General features: G+C 45.6%; 1 protein-coding gene across 1 annotated transcript in view; it reads left to right on the forward strand.

Moving 5' to 3' along the window:
• LOC126200863 (rhotekin-like) overlaps nucleotides 1–26,041 on the forward strand; it is a 501,233-nt gene that overhangs the window by 44,723 nt on the left and 430,469 nt on the right. The gene's annotated exons all lie outside the window — the stretch shown is intronic.

Below are 26,041 nucleotides of genomic sequence, written 5' to 3' on the forward strand. Positions count from 1 at the left end.
GGAAAAGGGAAAAGCGAGTAGGTGACCCACCCGCATAGCCGTGCACGTTAAAGTGCCGCTTCTGTGACGGGGAGGTGCACCGGCCCCGGATGGAATCCGCCCGGCGCACAGTGGGCCAACTCGCTTCAGAAACCTGGACGGAATTGAAAGAAAAAACAAAGAGAGAGAGAAGAGTGCGTGTTCCTACTTTACTCCCACAAAATCTTGTATAGATGTCACTGGAGAATACTTGCTCAATGCAGTGGTACTATTCCAGTCTTAAGTCGACGTGATACGTGCCGTGGCAATCGGCGGTATATGACTAGTTTTCAGATATTCTTCGTGTGGCCTGTTTAATATATGACAGCGGTCCAGCCTTCTGTTCCTTGGAAATTGCGTAAGAACATAATTACTTTCACTGTGTGAAGGAGTCTTACTACTTTTGGAGCTTTCATCGCGTTCAGTCTTTCTCCTTGCTTGTTTGAAGCAAGTATAGGTGGCACAAAGAATAATTCCGATTACACTGGGGGTGTGGCGATGTGAATGGAATAAAAACGTATCCGATGTGAAGAAATAGCACACCAATTCCGTTAAAAACAATTTGTAACGCGAGTAATGCGGCTGTTTCTTCACGTCGGCATTCTTCAAAAGCAGTCGCTCAAACAGATGAACAAAAAAAAAAAAAATGGTTCAAATGGCTCTGAGCACTATGGGACTCAACTGCTGAGGTCATTAGTCCCCTAGAACTTAGAACTAGTTAAACCTACCTAACCTAAGGACATCACAAACATCCATGCCAGAGGCAGGATTCGAACCTGCGACCTTAGCGGTCTTGCGGTTCCAGACTGCAGCGCGTTTAACCGCACGGCCACTTCGGCCGGCAGATGAACAAAAATCTAAATGACAATACTGGTCTTTGCGGTGTACGTAGACGTGTGAGAGGAAAAACTGACGTTACCGGCGCTCGTTGCTACGAACAGAAACTGACACGTGTAGCTTCACCACCCAATTTTGACACTACCACTGCTAGCTCACTGGCTTTTGCACAAATGAAAAAAACAAGGAAGTCGACACGAAGTGTTCCAGACAGATCCGATATGTGACGAAACCGAATGACGTTGCCATCGGGCACCCTTTATTGTGCCACCTACTTGGAGTTACCATTGTTAGCAAAGTGATTATCGCCAAGCTTGAACGTGCATCGTTTTCCTCTCAACTTCCTCTAAGTGAGATAGGCAGGCTGATAACTTGTTGATTTACAGAATATCTAATAATAAATCAATACTTAAATATACAGCTCTAGAACTGACAGTTTATTTACAATGTGCAGCCGATATTTTTTTGGCCGGTATGTCGATGTTTTTTTCCGTCAATATATCGACAACTTTTTTCTATTTATCGAGAGCCAATAACGACATTTTTTTTAAATTATATATGAAGGTAGTAACTGTTCCCGAAAGAACAGTTACCGTTGATGACCATTTCATTCTAGCGAAGCTGCATGGTCATCAACGGTAACTGTTCTTTCGGGAACAGATACTACCTTCGTTTATAGTTAAAATATGAACCGCATCTCGTGGTCGTGCGGTAGCGTTCTCGCTTCCCACGCCCGGGTTCCCGTGTTCGATTCCCGGCGTGGTCAGGGATTTTCTCTGCCTCGTGATGGCTGGGTGTTGTGTGCTGCCCTTAGGTTAGTTAGGTTTAAGTAGTTCTAAGTTCTAGGGGACTGATGACCTTAGCAGTTAAGTCCCATAGTGCTCAGAGCCATTTGAACCATTTTTTAAAATATGGCTTCCCGGCCTTTGACCTTCTTGTGCGAACGCACACGCTATGCCCGAACTCGTACGGGACTTGGTAGATTAACCTGCCATGAGTAATGAGTATGATGGGCAAACATTTATTAGGCGCGCCACGAATGTAATGGTGTTGACATGTTGGGAATGTGGGTCTCACGGGGAGCGTGCAAGGGATAAGTCCCTGCAGGCAGAGCATCTGCCATGTAAGCAGGAGGTCCCGGGTTCGAGTCCCGTCACCAATGATGTATATCAACGCTGTTTGCAGCAAGGGTCCCGATATTTTTAAAAATATCAAGTCTTGGACAGTAGAAAGCGGACAGCTCACAACTCTCCATTTTCTAGATTCTCGTTCCCAGGCTCCTTGGTCAAAGCCTCTTACGTCAAGAGTCTTTCCCTACTTGTGTCCCTTATCGTCCTAGAATGTTTCCCCTTTCGTCTATGCTCCGCTGATATAGCTTCCGTACCAGGTATCGTGCCCGGAAGGTCATCAGTAACTTCAAACTTAACAATGAACTATTGAATAAGCCGTCAAAACACGACAGGCCGTTGTAAATAGTTCTTGGCAACATGACGATAAACGGATTATCTAAACTCCAGTGAATTAAAGTTTATTCCATCAGGAACTCTTGGTACTTTCGAAATACGACTTTTTTTCTGCTCCGTTCCACGTATTCCCAAAATTTCTAGTGTAGCATCTCAAATAAAAATGGTCTCAACCATTCTATTTTTCCCCTTTATTTTCCCGATGGCCTAAAGCTTCCAGTGTCGAGTGTAGGAATGCAGTCAAAAAAATGGCTCTGAGCACTATGGGACTCAACATCTGTGGTCATAAGTCCCCTAGAACTTAGAACTACTTAAACCTAACTAACCTAAGGACATCACACACATCCATGCCCGAGGCAGGATTCGAACCTGCGACCGTAGCAGTCGCGCGGTTCCTGACAGCGCCTAGAACCGCTAGACCACCGCGGCCGGCATGGCAACTGTTCCGCCCGGACGCAGTACAGGAGCACCTCTCCCGCAAGGTGGTGGAGAGAACCCCGCCCTCCGCTGTGTTCGCCTCTCTCTCCCACGGCCATCGCCGCCGGAGCGTGGCTAGAGGGCCGTATTGGCTGCTGGCCTCTCTTGTGTGCGTTCTGCCGGAAACCCAAGAGCGGCCGCGCGCCGATCCCCGTGGGCGTCATAAAGCGCCGCGGCGTAGAGGACGCGTCGCCGCAACACGACAGACCGGGCCGCACACCGGCAGGCGAGGCTAACACGCGGTAACAACTGCATTGGTTTGCGAACCCGCTGTTAACTCGAATAGAACTCTTTCTGATATTTGTCGAGAATTTCTTTCGCAGCAAAAAAGATCCGCCTGACTGGAAAAAGAGGGCGGGTCACTCTTGTTTGCAAAAAAGGTGAAAGGTCACATGCACAGAATTGTAGACCAATGTAGCTTACGTCCGCCAATTACAGGGTTTTAGAGTATATGCTGAGTTCAAACATTATGTCTCTATAGTCGTGCATAATTATAAAAGTGTTGCCGGTGCAGAATTTTATGTCCGATAAATGTTCGGTGGGATTCATGTCAAGCGATCTGGGTGGTGTCAGGCGATCTGGGCCAAATCAATCTCTCGAATTCTCCATTATGTTCTTCAAACAGATCGCCACATAATCTGTCTCACTAACGTGGCGCATCGTTGGTGGGAACTTGAAGTCCATGAGTAGCAGCAAATGGTATTCAAGTAGCCGAATATAACCATTTACCGTCAATGCTCGGTTCAGTTGGGCCAGAGGACCCAGCCCATTCCATGTTAACACAGAATACACATTGTCCTAACGGACACGTTCGTCTCACGTCCCACATTGATTTCTGCGGCTATTTCACGCCTGGGCATTGAGTCAAACAGAGGTTGGATGGCGTGTACAGGTATAGCTGCCCATGCAGCTTCAACACGATACCACAGTTCATCGAGAGTAGTGACTGGCGTATTGTGACGAGCCAGTTGCTCGGCCACCATTGACTAGACGTTTTCAATTGGTGAGAGATCTGGAGAATGTGCTGGCCAGGGCAGCAGTCGAACATTTTCTGTGTCCAGAAAGCCCCGTACAGGACCTGCAACATGCGGTCGTGCGTTATCCTGCTGAAATGTAGGGTTTCGCAGGGTTCGAATGAAGGGTTGAGCCACAGGTCGTAACATATCTGAAATGTAACGTCCACTGTTCAAACAGCGGTCTATGTGAACAAGAGGTGACCGAGACGTGTAACCAATGGCACCCCATAACATGACTTCGGGTGATACGCCAGCATGTCGATGACGAATACACGCTTCCAATGTGCGTTCACCGCGATGTCGCCAAACAGGGATGCGACCATCATGATGCTATAAACAGATCCTGGATTCATCAGAAAAAATGACGTTTTGCCATTCGTGCACGCAGGTTCGTCGTTCAGTGCACCATCGCAGGCGTTCCTGTCTGTGATGCAGCGTCAAGGGTAACCGCAGTCATGGTCTCCGAGCTGATAGTCCATGCTGCTGCAAACGTCGTCGAACTGTTCGTGCAGTTGGTTGTTGTCTTGCAAACGTCCCCATGTGTTGACTCAGGGATCGAGACGTGACTGCACGATCCGTTACAGCCATGCGGATAAGATGCCTGTCATCTCGACTGCTAGTGATACGAGGCCGTTGGGATCCAGCATGGTGTTGCGTATTACCCTCCTAAACCTCACCGATTCCATATTCTGCTAACGGTCATTGGATCTCTACCGAGCAGCAATGTCGCGATGCGATAAACCGTAATCGCGATAGGCTAGAATCCGACCTTTATCAAAGTCCGAAACGTGATGGTACGCATTTCTCCTCCTTCCACGAGGCATCACAGCAACGTTTCACTAGGCAACGCCGGTGAACTGGTGTTTGTGTATGAGAAATCTGTAGGACACTTTCCTCATGTCGGCAGGTTGTAGGTGTCGCCTCCGGCGCCAAGCTTGTGTGAATGCTCTGAAAAGCCGTTCATTTGCATATCACAGCATCTTCTTGCTGTCAGTTAAATTTCGCGTCAATAGCATGTCATCTTCATGGTGTAGCAATGGCCAGTAGTGTAAATACTCCCGGTCCGCTACCAAGTCCTTAGCTAGTGGACGAATCCGTCTTCGCGGGACTGAGGGAGCCAGGGGAGGCTGGTAAAAATCCTCGGCCAGCGTGCAACACTGTGAATAAATTACGCAGGTTTGGGTTATTCAGTACCCATGGCCGTGGAGCTCCCTGTTCGGCAATCGCACGCGAGCGCACTCTAGTCTTGAATTACCGACTCGGCTAGCTTGCGATGCTGACTCGCCCCACGGAGGTCGTAGTTCTTGGGAGGACCGGTAAATCGCTCGCTTATATCGCTGCTCGCTCGTGGAGAATTTATGAAACCCGACGGGCGGCGCTCCTGAACCCCGCCTCTCACCCAGCGGAATTATTAGCTCGATTAGCCCCATAACTTTTTATGTCTGTGTGAGCATCCAGTCCGTAGACAGCGAGCGGGGAGCACGTCGTGTTCCGACTCACACTTCTTGAAAAAATAAGCGGCCGCCAGTGCTGCATGTCTTCGACTAGGCTGTCGACAGTTTCGATGTGAATCGATTAGAGATGAAGCGCAGTGTGTGTATCCGTAATGTCTGTGCAGTTACAATGGAAGGCATCTGTCAAAACTTCAGAATGCGCATACAGATGCTCACCTTCGAAGCTACCATCGTTCTGTGACTGCTTCTGTTTTGTTTTCGTCGGCTGACAAGGGCGAATGGAAGTATTAAATGTTTTAGTCGGTACCGACCAACAAAATTCTTTTGCGGCTGTCTAGGACCGACCGAAAAAAATACTTTATTAATCTTTTATTCTCTTTAAGAATTTAAATTCCAGCCTTCATTATTTTCGATTTACCGGTTTATAACACTTCTCTCAGAGGCACATACAGTTTTTTAACTGAAATGTTAGTTCTTCGGCATATGCGGTCGTCTGTCCCCTCCCAGCCGGCCGCGGTGGTCTAGCGGTTCTGGCGCTGCAGTCCGGAACCGCGGGACTGCTACGGACGCAGGTTCGAATCCTGCCTCGGGCATGGGTGTGTGTGATGTCCTTAGGTTAGTTAGGTTTAAGTAGTTCTAAGTTCTAGGGGACTTATGACCTAAGATGTTGAGTCCCATAGTGCTCAGAGCCATTTGAACCATTTTTGTCCCCTCCCACAATGCAAATACCAAACTGTTTTTCTAATCACATGTGATAAATAATTCTGTATCAGTCGCAAGGAGAGTCTCCGACTGACACTTGGGCTTTCGAACTGTCCAAAAACTGTGACGGAATACGGAACGTCGCGTGTCTCAAAATTGTAGGTGTCGTCTACCTGCAGATTGTTTACAAAATACGTTTGCTTGTTTGGATTTAAATGGCTTCAAATGGCTCTGAGCACTATGGGACTTAACTTCTGAGGTCATCAGTCCCCTAGAACTACGAACTAGTTAAACCTAACTAACCTAAGGACATCACACACATCCATGCCCGAGGCAGGGTTCGAACCTGCGACCGTAGCGGTCGCGCGGTTCCACATTGTAGCGCCTAGAACCGCTCGGCTACGCCGGCCGGTGTAAATGGTCATGTTTGGAAGCATGACTTATAATTAATTCTTAATGCCTGAGGATACTCTATCCTTTGACGAAAACTGGTAGTTTTAATAAAGATTTGACAAGCAGCTATTGTACCGCATCAAGATTTTTGAATACCCTATTGTCACTCATGCAATACAGGATTTCACGAACGGTTTCTGGAAGAAGAAGAAAAAAAGACATTGCGTTTAAGGAAATCGGTGACTGACTCATTATGAAGCTCCATTTGTTTTTTTAGACTTGTTTTTTGTTTTGATAGTTACTATCTCCTCTCAAAGTTTTCGATACATTTTTTAACATCATATATACGTACACTGACGAAAAAAATATCAACACCAAGAAGGAGTAGTGCGACATAAACGAAACTTGGTAGGCGTGTTTTTTACATCTAAGAGACGATGTCTATTCCAATTTCACACCTCTGTGACGATGCAATTTAGGTTTATTTTAATACACACTGTAACAGTATTGTTTAAAAACAGTCTTGGTTGCAATTTTAGTTCTCTTTATTTTTCAACTACGCGTTTCGTCTTATTTAGGCATCTGCAGGTTGATCTTAATTTGGTATTTCTTAGAACGATCCTTTAAACAGTGTAGCCAAAGAGCGTCGTCGAATGCATCAGGCCAACATCGCCTTCGTTAAACTCAATAAAGCCGGCCGCGGTGGCTGAGCCGTTCTAGGCGCTTCAGTCCGGAACCGCGCGACTGCTACGGTCGCAGGTTCGAATCCTGCCTCGGGCATGGATGTGTGTGATGTCCTTAGGTTAGTTAGGTTTAAGTAGTTCTGAGTTCTAGGGGACTTATGACCACAGCAGTTGAGTCCCATAGTGCTCAGAGCCATTTGCACCATTTGACTCCAAGATTGCACAGCGCGTTCCCGTTCACAAGAACGCGTTATGCAGGTCTTGGAGTTACTCGTAGAAAAGTTTTTACTGAGTTTAACGAAGGCGAAGGCGATGTTGGCCTGATGTATTCCACGACGCCCTTTGGATACACTGTTTGAAGGATCATTCTAAGAAATACCAAATTAAGATCAACCTGAAGATGCCTAAATAAGGCGAACTGCGTAGTTGAAAAATAAAAAAAAAAGTAAAATTGCAACCAAGACTGTTTTTAACCAGTACTGTTAAGCACTGATTAGCTGTATTCCACATATGGATTAGAAGAATTTCTACACACTGTAACGGTTGTGAGCGCTAATTACCTTTGAGACTGGACGTAGTGAGCTGCTGTTAGTGAAGAATGACTTTGAAGCGACAAAGACTTCATTACCAACACCTCACTGAGTTTGAACGATGTTGTGTAATAACACTACTAGAAGCTGCAAGTTCCTTCTGCGATATTGCAGAAAGACTTTGCAGAGCTGTAGCTTCTGTAAATAATCGCTGGAAGTGGTGGTCACGGGAACGTACAGGTTGCAACACGACCGGGCTCCGGATGGCCACATGGCACTACCTAGAGGGAAGATCATCTCGTTTGGCGTATAGCTGTGGAGCATCTGCAGTAGCAATCTGAGCAGCGGTTGGCACTATAGTGTCACAGCGAATTGTTACAAACAGTTACTCCAAGGACAGCTCCGAACCAGATGCTCTGTGGTGTGCATTCAAGCGATACCAAACCACCGTCATGTCTTAATCGCATTTATTATTATTATTATACCGCCAGCCGGTTTCAACCGGCAGGAAACTATGATAGTTTCCTGCCGTTATGTAGACTGAACTGACACCACCAGCAGTCGACCAATGGTGTAAACGCCTAGAAGATACCACTACGTTGGGTTGAAACCGGTTGGCGGTATAATAATAATAAATGCGATGAAGACTGTTTTTGAATGATTGATTAATCATACTAATCGCTGCTTCATCTCCAATACCATGTTCTCCAAAAACTTTCATATCTGACTTAAGTGGTGTCAAGCGAGAGCTCATTGGAGCTTTGTGATGAAAGCTGGGTCTGCCTCGGTGCGAGTGATGGCCGTGTGTTGGTTAGAAGGAGGCCATTTGAGGTCTTGCAAGAAAACAGGGTACATGCTAGACACGCCTGACCTACGCATGCAGTTATGCCTGGAGTGTGATTTCGAATGAGCGCTGGAGCACTCTCGTTGTTATCGAAACACTTTGACTGCAAATCTGGTTATTCGACCTTTTATGTGATGCCATTGATGAACAGCATTCCTGTGGGTATTTTCCATGGAGATACCGCTCGCCCACATACAGCTGTTAAAACCCAACATGTCTTGGCCTGCTCGACCACCAGATGTATCTCCAATCGAGCGCACATGGGACGTCATCGGACAGACAACTTCAGCGTCATACACAACCGGCATTAACCGTCCCTGTATTGACCAACTAAGTGCAACAGCTTGAACTCTACCCCACAACCTGTACATCACAATCCATGCACTTTTGCAAGCTTGCATTCAACAGACCCACGGTTACACCTCCTATTACTGTACCAGTATTTCACATTTGCAATGGCTTATGTCGCGCATACATTAACCTGTGGTCTTACAATGTTAGTCACTTGAATATGTTGCCTAGACAAACATATTGTCAGAATTTCATTACTCTATATTACACTACTGGCCATTAAATTTGCTACACCACGAAGATGATGTGCTACAGACGCGAAATTTAACCGACAGGAAGAAGATGCTGTGATATGCAAATGATTAGCTTTTCAGAGCATTCACACAAGGTTGGCGGCGGTGGCGACACCTACAACGTGCTGACATGTGGAAATTTCCAACCGATTTCTCATACACAAACAGCAGTTGACCGGCGTTGCCTGGTGAAACGTTGTTGTAATGCCTCGTTTAAGGAGGAGAAATGCGTACCATCACGTTACCGACTTTGATAAAGGTCGGATTGTAACCTATCGCGATTGCGGTTTATCGTATCGGGACATTGCTGCTCCTGTTGGTCGAGATCCAATGACTGATAGCAAAATATGGAATCGGTGGGTTCTGGAGGGTAATACGGATCGCCGGGCTGGATCTCAACGGCCTCGTATCACTAGCAGTCGATGTGACAGGCATCTTATCCGCATGGCTGTAACGGATCTTGCAGCCACGTCTCGATCCCTGACTCAACAGATGGGGACGTTCGCAAGACAACAAACATCTGCACGAACAGTTCGACGACGTTTGCAGCAGCACGGACTATGAGCGCGGAGACCATGGCTGCAGTTACCCTTGACGCTGCATCACAGACAGGAGCGCCTGCGATGGTGTACTCAGCGACGAACCTGGATGCACGAATAGCAAAACGTCATTTTTTCGGATGAATCCACGTTCTGTTTACAGCAACATGATGGTCGCATCCGTCTTTGGCGACATCGCGGTGAACGCATATTGGAAGCGTGTATTCGTCATCGCCATACTGGCGTATCACCCGGCGTGATTGTATGGGGTGCCATTGGTTGCACGTTTCGGTCACGTCTTGTTCGCATTGACGGCACTTTGAAGAGTGGACGTTACATTTCAGATGTGTTAAGACCCGTGGCTCTACCCTTCATTCGATCCCTGCTAAACCCTACATTTCAGCAGGATAATGCACGACTGCACGTTGCAGGTCCTGTACGGGCCTTTCTGGATAGAGAAAATGTTCGAGTGCTGCCCTGACCAGCACATTCTCCAGATCTCTCACCAACTGTAAACGTCTGGTCAATGGTGGCCGAGCAACTGGCTCGTCACAGTACACCAGTCACTACTCTTGATGAACTGTGGTATCGTGTTGAAGCTGTATGGGCAGCTGTACGTGTACACGCCATCCAAGCTCTGTTTGACTCAATGCCAGGCGTATCAAGGCCGTTATTACGGCCAGAGTTGGTTGTTCTGGGTACTGATTTGTCAGGATGTATGCACCCAAATTGCGTGAAAATGTAATCACATGTCAGTTCTAGTATAATATATATGTGCAATGAATACCCGTTTATCATCTGCATTTCTTCTTGGTGTAGCAATTTTAATGGCCAGTGGTGCAGATACCCCGAAGTTGATCGACAGCAATTTCAGATACTTAGCTTCCACCGACAGAGACATGCGCCAATGAAGAATCTGCACGGGACGACATTTACGAGAGCTCCACCGCGCACAAGTAGGAGGAAATCCGACGACACGACCCACCAAGGAGGATCAAGGAAGGTCCGACTTACACTCGCAAATTCCGGGTGGAAATGCTGACCAGTTATACTGTACGTCACATATACCACCCTCTACGCACTCGCGGCTAAGCTGAGTGATAACAGTATCAGTTTAGAATCGAGGGGATCTTGCGAGTCACGTCGCAGGTGAGTGCGCTGTGCGTTGGCCGTGGTGTGCGCCTCGCGCAGGGGACAGGCCACATTCCGCCGGATAACTCGGCAGCGAGTCTGCTGCTGTAACCGAGTGGGGTGGGATGATCTCCGCGCCGCGCCGAGCAGTCTGGCCACGGCCGTCAAACCAGTTCTTGTCGCGGCCCTCCCGGGGAACACACGGCGCTGCCGGCGGCGGGCGATGACCGCCGTCGCACTACCGGGAATTGATAAACAGCACAGTTTGCTGCTTCAGTGACGCGCACTGGCAATTGTCCGAGACGAAAGGCCCCAATTTGAAATGTCTCTAAGACAACGCGTAGTCGCTACGTAAAGAAAATTCATACAACAATGGATACGGAATGTTTTTGGAAATTTTGTTTGTTCAGTCACATATTTCCGCGTGAGCCCCATGAGTGGCAGTTTCTCTTCAGGCGTTCTTCAGCCTCTGTAGCGTGTCTGATTTGTCACTCTAACCCTCTCACGAAGCTGTTCCAGAGTAAGGATGGCGGTTGTCGCTGAAACAACCTTTTTTCGAATTAAAAGGAAGGTCAGCGTTGGCCGTAATATTGATGGTTTATTGATAGCAAATCGATTCTCAATCACATTCTGATCATCTTCAGTGCAGTGGTGTACAAATTAAACTCATAGGCAGTGGTATCAAGTTTTTTAATTTATTTTATTATTTTTTTCATCAGACTACTGACTAGTTTGATGCGGCCCGCCACGAATTCCTTTCCTGTGCTAACCTCTTCATCTCAGAGTAGCACTTGCAACCTACGTCCTCAATTATTTGCTTGTATTCCAATCTCTGTCTTCCTTTACAGTTTTTGCCCTCTACAGCTCCCACTACTACCATGGAAGTCATTCCCTCATGTCTTAGCAGATGTCCTATCATCCTGTCCCTTCTCCATATCAGTGTTTTCCACATATTCCTTTCCTCTCCGATTCTGCGTAGAACCTCCTCATTCCTTACCTTATCAGTCCACCTAATTTACAAAATTCGCCTATAGCACCACATCTCAAATGCTTCGATTCTCTTGTGTTCCGGTTTTCCCACAGTCCATGTTTCACTACCATACAATGCTGTACTCCAGACGTACATCCTCAGAAATTTCTTCCTCAAATTAAGGCCGGTATTTGATATTAGTAGACTTCTCTTGGCCAGAAATGCCTTTTTTGCCATAGCGAGTCTGCTTTTGATGTCCTCCTTGCTCCGTCCGTCATTGGTTATTTTACTGCCTAGGTAGAAGAATTCCTTAACTTCATTGACTTCGTGACCATCAATCCTGATATTAAGTTTCTCGCTGTTCTCATTTCTACTACTTCTCATTACCTTCGTCTTTCTCCGATTTACTCTCAAACCATACTGTGTACTCATTAGACTGTTCATTCCGTTCAGCAGATCATTTAATTCTTCTTCACTTTCACTCAGGATAGCAATGTCATCAGCGAATCGTATCATTGATATCCGTTCACCTTGTATTTTAATTCCACTCCTGAACCTTTCTTTTATTTCCATCATTGCTTCCTCGATGTACAGATTGAAGAGTAGGGGCGAAAGGCTACAGCCTTGTCTTACACCCTTCTTAATACGAGCACTTCGTTCTTGATCGTCCACTCTTATTATTCCCTCTTGGTTGTTGTACATATTGTATATGACCCGTCTCTCGCTATAGCTTACCCCTACTTTTTTCAGAATCTCGAACAGCTTGCACCATTTTATATTGTCGAACGCTTTTTCCAGGTCGACAAATCCTATGAAAGTGTCTTGATTTTTCATTAGCCTTGCTTCCATTATTAGCCGTAACGTCAGAATTGCCTCTCTCGTCCCTTTACTTTTCCTAAAGCCAAACTGATCGTCACCTAGCGCATTCTCAATTTTCTTTTCCATTCTTCTGTATATTATTCTTGTAAGCAGCTTCGATGCATGAGCTGTTAAGCTGATTTTACGATAATTCTCGCACTTGTCAGCTCTTGCCGTCTTCGGAATTGTGTGGATGATGCTTTTCCGAAAGTCAGATGGTATGTCGCCAGGCTCATATATTCTACACACGAACGTGAATAGTCGTTTTGTTGCCACTTCCCCCAATGATTTTAGAAATTCTGATGGAATGTTATCTATCCCTTCTGCCTTATTTGACCGAAAGTCCTCCAAAGCTCTTTTAAATTCCGATTCTAATACTGGATCCCCTATCTCTTCTAAATCCCGTTTCTTCTTCGATCACATCAGACAAATCTTCACCCTCATAGAGGCTTTCAATGTATTCTTTCCACCTATCTGCTCTCTCCACTGCATTTAACAGTGGAATTCCCGTTGCACTCTTAATGTTACCACCGTTGCTTTTAATGTCACCAAAGGTTGTTTTGACTTTCCTGTATGCTGAGTCTGTCCTTCCGACAATCATATCTTTTTCGATATCTTCACATTTTTCCTGCAGCCATTTCGTCTTAGCTTCCCTGCACTTCCTATTTATTTCATTCCTCAGCGACTTGTATTTCTGTATTCCTGATTTTCCCGGAACATGTTTGTACTTCCCCCTTTCATCAATCAACTGAAGTATTTCTTCTGTTACCCATGGTTTCTTCGCAGCTACCTTGTTTGTACCTATGTTTTCCTTCCCAACTTGTGTGATGGCCCTTTTTAGAGGTGTCCATTCGTCTTCAACTGTACTCCCTACTGCGCTATTCCTTATTGCTGTATCTATAGCGTTAGAGAACTTCAAGCGTATCTCGTCATTCCTTAGTACTTCCGTATCCCACTTCTTTGCGTATTGATTCTTCCTGATTAATGTCTTGAACTTCAGCCTACTCTTCATCACTACTATATTGTGATCTGAGTGTATATCTGCTCCTGGGTACGCCTTTCAATCCAGTATCTGATTTCGGAATCTCTGTCTGACCATGATGTAATCTAATTGAAATCTTCTCGTTTCTCCCGGCCTTTTCCAAGTATACCTCCTCCTCTTGTGATTCTTGAACAGGGTATTCGCTATTACTAGCTGAAACTTGTTACAGAGCTCAATTAGTCTTTGTCCTCTTTCATTCCTTGTCCCAAGCCCATATTCTCCTGTAACCTTTTCTTCTACTCCTTCCCCTACAACTGCATTCCAGTCGCCCATGACTATTAGATTTTCGTCCCCCTTTACATACTGCATTACCCTTTCAATATCCTCATACACTTTCTCTATCTGTTCATCTTCAGCTTGCGACGTCGGCATGTATACCTGAATTATCGTTGTCGGTGTTGGTCTGCTGTCGATTCTGATTAGAACAACCCGGTCACTGAACTGTTCACAGTAACACACCCTCTGCCCTACCTTCCAATTCATAACGAATCCTACACCTGTTATACCATATTCTGCTGCTGTTGATATTACCCGATACTCATCTGACCAGAAATCCTTGTCTTCTTTCCACTTTCACTTCACTGACCCTTACTATATCTAGATTGAGCCTTTGCATTTCCCTTTTCAGATTTTCTAGTTTCCCTACCACGTTGAAGCTTGTGACATTCCACGCCCCGACTCGTAGAACGTTATCCTTTCGTTGATTATTCAATGTTTTTCTCATGGCAACCTCCCCCTTGGCAGTCCCCAGTCCCCTCCCGGAGATCCGAATGGGGGACTATTCCGAAATCTTTTGCCAATGGAGAGATCATCATGACACTTCTTCAATTACAGGCCACATGTCCTGTGGATACACGTTACGTGTCTTTAATGCAGTGGTTTCCATTGCCTTCTGCATCCTCATATCGTTGATCATTGCTGATTCTTCCGCCTTTAGGGGCAATTTCCCACCCCTAAAGAGAGTGCCCTGAACCTCTGCCGGCCGAAGTGGCCGTGCGGTTAAAGGCGCTGCAGTCTGGAACCGCAAGACCGCTACGGTCGCAGGTTCGAATCATGCCTCGGGGATGGATGTTTGTGATGTCCTTAGGTTAGTTAGGCTTAACTAGTTCTAAGTTCTAGGGGACTAATGACCTCAGCAGTTGAGTCCCATAGTGCTCAGAGCCATTTGAACCATTTGAACCTCTATCCGCTCCTCCGCCCTCTTTGACAAGGCCGTTGGCAGAATGAGGCTGACTTCTTATGCCGGAAGTCTTCGGCCGCCAATGCTGATTATTTATCAAAATTTAGGCAGTGGCGGGGATCGAACCCGGGACGGAAGACGTTTTGATTACGAATCAAAGACGTTACCCCCCCCCCCTTTTTTTTAAAAAAATCGTTGTGTTTAGTCGTTGCGGCGTCACGTGACATCCGTTAAAATTCGTTTTGTAGATCGTTCCACTCAGTTTTTTTATTACAGAGGCCAACCAGCCCTCTGACCGAACTCGCTGAGCTACCGTGCCGGCAACCCCTAGACCACGGGTACCAACTTATCAGTAAACAAAACTGAGAAACGATCACAATAACTGAGTTTTGGTTACTGCTATGTTGCTTCGTAAAAACAGTTCCACACAAGCGTTGGTGTCATTCTGCAATACAACAGATGTCTGGCAACGACAGTGAGAAACTACTGTATTGACCGGGTACCACGCGTACGTTAAGCCACGACACAAGGCAACAGGGACATTATCTGAACAACACTGTATCAGTTCTTCTGCCAAGTATCTTTCGCTCATTTTTGCCTAGAGTTTAATTTGCACACCACAGCACTGAAGATGGTCACTATGTGAGTGAAAATCGATTTTGCTATCAATAAACCATCGATATTACGGCCAACGCTGATCTTCCTTTTAATTTAACATATATGGTCGTTGTGCACACAGCACTCCATGGAGTCGCCAATCAATAACCTTTTTCCGGTTATATCGGCTCCGTTTCCACGTTATTTTACCCTGACGGTTAAAACTGCTCAAAATAACCCGTTTCTGAAATAACCGATTTTTCGTTCTTTTTATTTTTCGCATTTCGTGGAATGGGCATAGAAATGAAACAGACAGTGAAAAATGTCGAGTCCGTTTCAAGATAGGCCTACATAGAATCAAAAAAAATTAAGTTAAATAGGCAGAGCCGCGCGGGATTAGCCGAGCGGTCTCGGGCGCTGCAGTCACAGAATGTGCGGCTGGTCCCGGCGGAGGTTCGAGTCCTCCCTCAGGCATGAGTGTGTGTGTTTGTCCTTAGAATAATTATGTTAAGTAATGTTTAAGCTTAGGGACTCATGACCTTAGCAGTCCCATAAGATTTCACACACATTTGGACGTTTTAAATAGGCAAATAAAAGAAAACTTGCTCCATCTACTGTTTCATACTTTTTTCGAAAAGCGATAAGTGGTTGAATACCACAAAAAAATCAACACTATCCTCTTAATGACTCTAATTTTTTGACGCTCAGCTCAAAAATCAAGTCGTAATCGGGTATGGTACGACTATATGGACCTTACGAACGATCAGTGCAGAGGATGAAACCTTAGGCTGAAGAGCTCTGTTTGTTGTTAATTTGTCCGTCTTCAAGGGCTACAAGCAGATAAAGGCATATTATATGGACACAGGCCACAGATCAATGAACTGTTGGTAAGTTTTTAGTTTATTCCTGTTACCATAATTTCCTTCCTCTTTTTATTATTTCATAGATATGGCAGACAAATCTTTGATTAGATCTTTTAAACCAAATGAAGCCCTGTACTTCACTGCTATGTTGCTTCGTAAAAACAGTTCCAGACAAGGGTTGTTGCCATTCTGCAATACAGCAGATATCCAGCAACGACAGCGAGAAACTACCGTATTGGCCGGAAGGGGGGGGGGGGGGGGAATGTTGGACACTGCATGTACACGCATACCTTAAGCCACGACACAAGGCAACAGGGACGTTGTTATCTCAGCAACATTGTACCAGTTCTTCTGCCAAGTGTCTTTTGCTCATTTATGACGGCATTGTTACTAAAACAGCACTGATCTCTTTTCCCAATTTCCATAATAACGTAATATTGAAAACGATTGCAAATTTGACTCATAAAATTACTGATTAAAAAAAAAGGTTTATTAAAAACGAACACTTTTAGGCCTGCTGCTATGGCAGATTCACAGTTCAGCGTTCTTACTCGATTTTCAGGAAAAAATTAAAAACACCTGTTATAACCTAGACCAAACAAATACCGAAATATACGGATTATGCAGAACTAAAATACCATTATCGGTTTTAACCGTTCGGTTTTTCCCATTCCTGTTCCAGAGAGCGTTGTGTTACACTCTGTCCTTAACACACCAGCACAGGAAGAGATTGGTTCAAATGGTTCAAATGGCTCTGAGCAATTATGGGACTTAACATCTATGGTCACCAGTCCCCTAGAACTTAGAACTACTTAAACCGAACTAACCTAAGGACATCACACAACACCCAGCCCTCACGAGGCAGAGAAAATCCCTGACCCCGCCGGGAATCGAACCCGGGAACCCGGGCGTGGGAAGCGAGAACGCTACCGCACGACCACGAGATGCGGGCCGGAAGAGATTGGGGGGAGCAGTGTCAGGCGACCACGATGGCCATGGGATTGGTCCATCTCTCCCAATATATCTTTGAGGAAATCCGCCACTCAGTGCGTTACAAGCCAGTGTGGTAGTGAACCATCCTGATGAAAGAGAAGGTATGAGTTTCAATGTCTTATCTTAGGGCACACAAAATTAACTATCATATCAAGGTAAAAGTGACCAGTAGTAATTGTCTCTGCAAAGGAAAAAGGTTCAATAATCCTCCATTAAGCCACACCATACGATGGAGTTTGGGCAGTCTCATTCATATGCCATGGCCTCACGAGGCTGACTGCCACTCTTAATTGGCACATTGTGTCTGTTGACTTCTTCACAAAAAATGGTTCAAATGGCTCTGAGCACTATCGGACTCAACTCCTGAGGTCATTAGTACCCTAGAACTTAGAACTAGTTAAACCTAACTAACCTAAGGACATCACAAACATCCATGCCCGAGGCAGGATTCGAACCTGCGACCGTAGCGGTCTTGCGGTTCCAGACTGCAGCGCCTTTAACCGCACGGCCACTTCGGCCGGCTGACTTCTTCACAGAGGTGAAATGCTGCATCATCAGAAAACATAACCTTAGTAAGGAAGTTGCTGTCTGTGTTAATGCGCTGAAGAATGTTTTCGAAAACTTCGTCCATTTTGGTTTGTTGGCAGGTTTGATCTCACGTAACAATTGCACTTTTTATCTGTAAGGCTTTTGGCACCTGAGTAGTGCATGATGGGTACTTGAATTTTGGGACATGAAACTTATTTGACGCCATACAGATGGATTTCCTACGAGTTCTTGCAGACACATCTGAAATGTGATTAACAGTCTCCTCTGACGTTCTTGATAGCCCACCACTATATCTCTGCAGACACTGTTTCCCACTCCTTGATTTTCTTGACATTGCAAAGGTTTCTGTGGTACTCTACGTGGAAATGTCGTTGAACTGCAATTATGAACCCTAGTTCGGCATACAACCACATGGTTTGTGATTTTTCAGTATTTGTTGCTATTTTCAGTTGTTTCAAAGCTTTTATGTTTCTTTAATTTTCAGTTTCTGCAATAAAATATAAATTAAAATAAAAATTATTTCGACGTATAACATTATCTGTTATATATGTAATGCAGAGTCTGTGTGTAAGTGTGGACTCTCTTGTCAAACCCCAGGATCGATTGCAACCAAATTCATCACAGAAACAGCAGGCCTCACGAGAATCAGCACTCTGGGGTTTGTAACCTCCTAGCTCCAATAGCAGCAGAGATAGTGGAAAAAAACTTGGTCTGCAGCCCCCGGCGTACAGGCTTATATTTTATTATCTCCATAAGATGCCATAAAATGCAGAAAATGTCTTCTTGTCTATTCATGTCATTTGTACTTGGCAGTGTGGAAGCTTACTATTTTAATTACGCTTCATCACATAAAAACTAAACTCCGTCCGAACAGGCCTTGGAAGACCCAACGATACCGACCGGCCGTCGTGTCATCCTCAGACCACAGGCGTCACTGGATGCGGGTATGGAGGGGCATGTGGTCAGCACACCGCTCTTCCGGCCGTATGTCAGTTTACGAGACCGGAGCCGCTACTTCTCAGTCAAGTAGCTCCTCAGTTTGTCTCACGAGGGCTGAGTGCACCCCGCTTGCCAACAGCGCTCGGCAGACCGGATGCTCACCCATCCAAGTCCTGGCCCAACTCAACAGAGCTTAAATTCGGTGATCTCACGGGAACCGGTGTTACCACTGCGACTAGGCCGTTGGCGCTTTATCATACATAGGAAAAATTCCATCCTTTGCAACTGAATGTTTTGCTTATCTGTACTATAGCTGTAAATAAGGTAGTTAGATTTAAATGAGCTGCCAAGAATCTTTACAGAAACTCTATCAAAAAATGTCTACTAAATAATTATCTTTGTGTTATAGACCACTGGAGATGCCTTGCGTGATAGGCGAAACGTGATTGGTACACACAAATGAAAAATTCAGTTGCAAAACACGGAATTTTTCTTATCTATATGATAAACCATAATTGTGAAGTAGTATTTGAGGAAAAATGGCTTTAAATTTTAACAACATTCTATTTAAAACTACTTCTTATTAACTATTAGCTATAAAACAGTAACTGAACATAAATTCAACGGGTAAACTCACTGAGCTCTCTAGGATACATCTTATCTCTCCCAGGAAGATGGGGACTTTCGAAATAAATTAGGGGGAAGCACTTACACCAGCTGCGCACTCTACAGAAATTTGAAAACAAAGTTATGAAAATGATCACGCCAAAATTTTACACAACAGTGACTTCTTCCAGTACTTCATGTGAAAATAGTATTGGGGTTGTATCACAAACAAAAGGAAGAAGACTGCAGACAGTAGCGACGAAGGAAGGGAGACTTGTGTTTAACGACCACCTGAGGGTAAGGTCAACAGAGGTGGTGCATACCCTCTGACCGTAAAAATAGCTGCAAGGAAGCTGGCCATGCCTTTACAAAGAAAATAGTTTGGCTTTAAGGAAACTATGCAAAACTAAAACCTGGCTGGCCAGATGACGAGCTGGGTATAGATCTTCCCGAATGCAATTCCAGTGTCTTAAAACAATGAACGACATCGTTCGGTGGTGAAAATGACTTTTTTATGTACAGTGCAATTCACACAATTAGATACACGAAAATAAGTGTAGTAATACCGTCAGTATTAGAAGGGATTACGTTCTGGATAATGGGCGAAAAATTAATAAATCACCTACTCAGAACTGCCCACAAACCATCTATGCAAATCAGACGAGGGGATGAACATAATAGTGACGCTCTTGGAAAAAATGGAGTAGAAGTTTCATGTCAGACGATCTAATGTGATTCCCATTAAAAAAAATAAGTTTCTCCAGAATGAGATTTTCACTCTGCAGCGGAGTGTGCGCTGACATGAAACTTCCAGGCAGATTAAAACTGTGTGCCCGACCGAGATTCAAACTCGGGACATTTGCCTTTCGCGGGCAAGTGCTCTACCAACTGAGCTACCGAAGCACGACTCACGGCCGGCACTCACAGCTGTACTTCTGCCAGTACCTCGTCTCCTACCTTCCAGACTTTACAGAAGCTCTCCTGCGAACCTTGCAGAACTAGCAGTCCTGAAAGAAAGGATATTGCGGAGACATGGCTTAGCCACAGCCTGGGGGATGTTTCCAGAATGAGATTTTCACTCTCAGTTTGGAAGGTAGGAGACGAGGTACTGACAGAAGTATAGCTGTGAGTGCCGGCTGTGAGTCGTGCTTCGGTAGCACAGTTGGTAGAGCACTTGCCCGCGAAAGGCAAAGGTCCCGAGTTCGAATCTCGGCCGGGCACACAGTTTTAATCTGCCAGGAAGTTTCAAATAATTTTCTTTCGTTCAGTGTAATTGCTAAGGTAGTTGACGTCCTGTGTCTTAGCATGGCTCGAGATTCTCATCTAGTGCTTTATCGATGGCCGTACAGACTAATTTGGTTTACATACTGGGACCATTTGTGCATTTGCGAAGCATTTTAATCATAGGTAAGACTGCTGCGTCCACATTTTAAGAGTGTCTGTAACCTCGACTGTTGGATGCATCTCATTGTTTATTCACACACGAAGTCGCAAGTCCGGATGGTCAGCGTATACGGAATGCTCTTATGTGGGTCGTTTTGCCCCTGAGGCCGACTTTGGATCGCAGCCAGGTGGGTCATCGTATTGAAGCTTGCCAAATGGGACACCCTCCAGCTTCACTGTGGTCGCAGAACCATCGTTACTTAGACATCGCCGTCCTTCGCTGCAACGTACCTCTATGTCTGCGGCCCGCTGCACGTTCAGTAATACTTGTTATAAGAAACAGTTCATTGTAAACATCGTGACTGAGACTATCTTTCCGGTTAGTTAACTACCTCTGAACATAAAGTTTATGAGATAACTACGTTCCTTATAACTACTTTAAATTTCAGTTAAAGTGTCAAAATGTCACAATACATATTAATGTAAGTTCGTCATTCAAATCACTCTGCCTTTGATATCACTCTTAAGTCTTTATCACCAGACACTCACATTCAAATCGATATTCCCAATTCGTCAGTACGCCGTAGCGAGGTTGTGTTTCCTCTGCAATTGGGCCACAAGTAGATAGTTCGTCGGCACTACGTTAAATAATCCCAAATTGTCTACTTGTAATTTCCTCCTAATTACGCGAGATGTATGTTTGAATGAGTAACATGTCTCTTGTCTCTTGTAATGCAACGCGGGCTGTCAGAATTTTGACAGTAAGACTGCACGATGCACTTCTTCATGCACTCAACTGGCTGACAATTTCAGAGACGCTTTCTTTCTGCCGGAACGAACTCGTGACGAAATGTGCATTCATGAACCCGTCACCGGGTTTGCGCATCAGTCCAGCTTCCGAAGTGACATCGCCTCTTACTAAGTTTTCTCTTATTCCACGGGATGACCACAGCATTTACGAAACGAATATGTAACATCAATATGACCTTGTTATAAAGTTGTTTTTTTAATGCCATTTAGCCTGAAGATGAGGTATTCCCTCGAAACATGTCGCTAAATAAATAAGTATTACAATAGTTGACAAAGTTTGTGACTGGTTGTGGTAATTTTAAAAAATCTTTACATAATTCTTGAGAGAGTCACGGTCGAAAAATAGTCGAAATGGCTTCAAGTTTACTATCTATCTGAGCACCTAGAAATTTGAACTGTTTAGTTTCACTGATCATATGCCCATTCTGTGAAATTAAAACGTCAGGTTTTGTTGAATTGTGTGTTTGAAGCTGTAAAAACTGAGTCTTACTTTGATTTACCGTTACTTTATTTTCTACGAGCCATGAACTTAGGCCATGAACTGCACTATTTGAAACCGAGCCAATGTTGCACACAACATCCTCTACTGCCAAGCTAGTGTCATCAGCGAACAGAAATATTTTAGAGTTACCCGTAATACTAGAGGGCATATCAGTTATAAGGAATAGGAGTGGCCCCAACACTGGTCCCTGGGGCACCCCCCCCCCCCCCCACTTGACCGTACTCCACTCAGACCCCACATCACAGCCATTCTCAACACTGCGAATAATGACCTTTTGCTGTCTCTTGCTTAAGTAACAGGTGAAACAATTGTGAGCTACTCCCCGTATTCCGTAATGGTCCAACTTCTGGAGCAATATTTTGTGATCAGCACAATCAAACGCCTTAGTTAAATGAAAAAATGTGCCTAGTGTTCGAAACCTTTCCTTTAACCCATCCAGTACCTCTCAGAGAAAAGAGAATATAGCATTTTCAGTTGTTAAAGGACTTCTAAAGCCGAACTGTACATTTGATAGCAAATCGAAAAATGGTTCAAATGGCTCTGAGCACAGGTCATCAGTCCCCTAGACTTAGAACTAGTTAAACCTAACTAACCTAAGGACATCACACACATCCATGACCGAGGCAGGATTCGAAACTGTGACCAAAGCAGCAGCACAGTTCCGGACTGAAGCGCGTAGAACCGTTTGGCCACCGCGGCCGGCGATAGAAAATCGTGTGATATAAAATGATCTATTATCCTTACAAAGCAGCGTTTTCAATAACTGTAGCAGACAGTGATGGCATATAAATAGGTCTAAAATTGTCTACATTATCCCTTTTTATAAAGCGGAGAAGTTCTGATCAATGGCGGCGCTAAACGTAACTTTCAAATTGGGGCCTGTAATGGAGATGCGTTCCAAGCAGAAATCTGAGTTTTTTTGGGCGGAAATCCAGAGCATCGCAGATGTTCGTAGGCACTTGCAGAATGTCTACGGAGACCTAGCAGTGAACAAAAGCACGGTGAGTCGTTGTGCGAGGCGTCTGTCATCATCGCAACAAGGTCTTCTGAGTGAGCGCGCCAAGTTTCCGTCGTTTTCGACAGATAGGTTAGCTGCAGGACAGTTTCAAAATAGCCGCTGTAGGTCGTGTACGTTACAAGAAAGAAAGAAACTGTGGGGAATATTCACAAACGCTTGTGCAAAGTCTATGGAGCATCTGCTGTCGACAGAATTACAGTTAGTCGCTGGGCACGAAGGATGAGGTCATCAGAAGGCCGTTCGACGGAGCTCCACGATTTGCAGCGGTCGGGGAGACCATCCACGGCTGTCACACCTGACATGTTGCAGCGAGCTGGCGTTGTCATTCGCGGGGACAGACGCGTTGCGACTCGGCAGTTTGCGCTGCATCTGTCAATCAGCAAAGGAAATTCACACAGTGAAGCACTGGCTCCGCCACCAGGACGAGGATTGGTACCGACAGGACATACACGCCCTTGTTTCGCGGTGGAGGAAGGCCATAGAAAGGGATAGAGATTACGTGGAAAAATAGGCTGTGCAGATAAAACATCATTCCTTCGTGTGTGTAATTCTCATTACGTTCAATAAAGAATTGCTGAAGGAAAAAATGCCGTGCATTACTTTCTGGGCAACTCGAGTATTTTGCTTTTATTTCTGGTGGATTTGGATATTACTGTGTTCAGTCTCGCTGCAACGACCTTGTGGTCACTAAACCATGTAAAATTCTTCCACGCATCCAGAAAAAGGGGCAACGGCCTTACCGCAGTGGATCCACCGGTTCCCATGAGATCATCGCAGTTAAGCGCTGTCGGGTGTGGCCGGCACTTGGATGGGTGACCATCCAGGCCGCCATGCGCTGTTGTCATTTTTCGGGGTAAAAAAAAAATCGTAATAACCGGAGAGAGCGGTGTGCTGACCACATGCCCCTCCTATCCGCATCCTCAACTGAGGATGACACGTCGGTCGGATGGTCCCGATGGCCCACTTGTTACCTGAAGGCGGGGTGCATCCAGAAAAAGAGCTCTGCCGTCTTGGTAAGCCGGCAATGTGAATCGTAAATTATTCAGAAAGTAAAGTATGGTAATTTGGACGACGTAAACATATTGGCAGGGGCTTGGAAGCAGATGGCGTCAGGTAGTCACAAGACCGATGAGTCAAAACGCGGGTGTGCCAGCGGAAGTCCCTAATCCATCAGCGCTAGCAGCTCCGACTGGGCCCCTAATTAATCTTCCAAGACTACCCTTTGTGCCTATTAAAGCCACTGACCACTTGCCTCTTGTCCCGTCTCACAGCCGGTGCGGTTTAATTCGAGTTTTAATTACGGCTCCTGCACCGAGGTGGTTGTCGGAGGGTGTGACAAGAGACCGGGGGAGGGGGGGGGGGCAGCAGCAGTGCAGCCCATTATTGCAGGCCGGCTCGCAATTATGGCCGCGGCTTTGAGCGCGCGCCGCCTGCTGCGTGATTAACAGGGTAGGATGCCGACCGCGTGCTTGGCTGCATTTCGCACCGCCCCTCTGCGCCTGGCGCGACGGGATAACACGTGCCGCAGCGGATCCTACCAACCAAGTTGCTCACGTTGCCACTCGATGAGCACGTAACAGACTGACAATATCGTCTCAGGAGCAGTCCCACAGTGGCCGTTGTCCGGAAATACGTTGCAAGTTTCGCAAGAGAGCTTTGTGAAGTTTGGATGGTAGGAGACGAGGTACCGGCGGAAGTAGAGTTGTGAGCCTGGGTAATGGCTACAGGACATCCCAGCGCCCCTCTTTTATATAGGACTTTTATATTTAGAACGAAGTTATTCCAGTGTAGCGCTCACGACACCACGAATGGCCACAACTCGACGCCTGTATCACGACATGCTGCAACGCCGTCCCCTAAATGTGGTCGAACTAAAATATCCTGATGTACGGTGGCGCATGGTGTGGAAGGATGTACACGATGCCATGCTTGATTGCGATGTTGTTTCCCAGTGGTACGTAGTCGTTAATGGGAAGCTGGTGACGCAATAACGTCTCTACAATATCCACATGGTAGAATCTCTCAATTGTGTCGATTGTAATACAGTCGATTCTGACGAGCACCGCCTCAGCTGTGGAGAGGCGGAGCCGGTTTGGCACCTAGGGCGGCAGATGCTGGCTTATCTCTTGCGAGTTACGTCGGAGCATATATCTGCACGCACGTTATTGTTTCCGGAAGAGACATTTTACCCCAAGACTCGGACCAACTCTGTCACCTGAATACGTGGACATGCTGTCCATTACCTCTGTCGTGACGGACACAAGAATTTACTACACTTCTGGCTCTGCATGAAAGTCATCATGCTATTGCCGGGCATACCAGATATCGACGATGCTTCGCAAACTGCCTATGAGTGCCTTTCACAGCCCGCCGTGTATCTGGAATGTTCCAGGCAGTAGTAGATGAGGTCAGAACGAAGTGCAAACGATCAAACATTGAACTATTTTTATGAGTGGGTGCAGTCGCTGGGAAGCCTGACTACGAAATGGTAGCCTTATTTTCATGTTATTTATGTTTACTATCTTCAATGGTGTCTTCATTCTGCTTTAGTTTTCCGGGCTTGACTATGTATGACTGTTCGCGCGTTGATATCTATATAACAAATAAAAAAAACTCTTCCGCACCCTACTACAAATACCCTTCTCCTCCCCCCTTCCTTTCATCGTGTTTTTGTGGGTTGGCGCACACACGTTAGTTCCATACAGTATAGTTTCGTCACATTTTAGATGGGGAGGTGGTTACGTATAGTTAAGAAGGCAACGCCTGAAGAGGTAGGACTTCATTTTTGTTTGGCGGGGGCACAAGTGACGGTGTCCCGTAGGGATGGCTATGATTTTGTTTTATTTCTTTCAGCAAAAAAAGTTAAAAAATAAACAAAAAATGAAAAAAGGCACTGGTTTAAGGCACCAGTCTCATCAAAAAAGGAAAAAAACGCACCTGCCTAGTAAACAAGGAGACCCAAGTGTGAGTTCCTACTACAAAAAACTTTAAAAAATGGTAGAGCACTTGCCCGCGAAAGGCAAAGGTTCCGAGTTCGAGTCTCGGTCCGGCACATAATTT

Source organism: Schistocerca nitens, chromosome 1 (genome assembly GCF_023898315.1).
Source record: "Schistocerca nitens isolate TAMUIC-IGC-003100 chromosome 1, iqSchNite1.1, whole genome shotgun sequence".
Taxonomy (NCBI): domain Eukaryota; kingdom Metazoa; phylum Arthropoda; class Insecta; order Orthoptera; family Acrididae; genus Schistocerca; species Schistocerca nitens.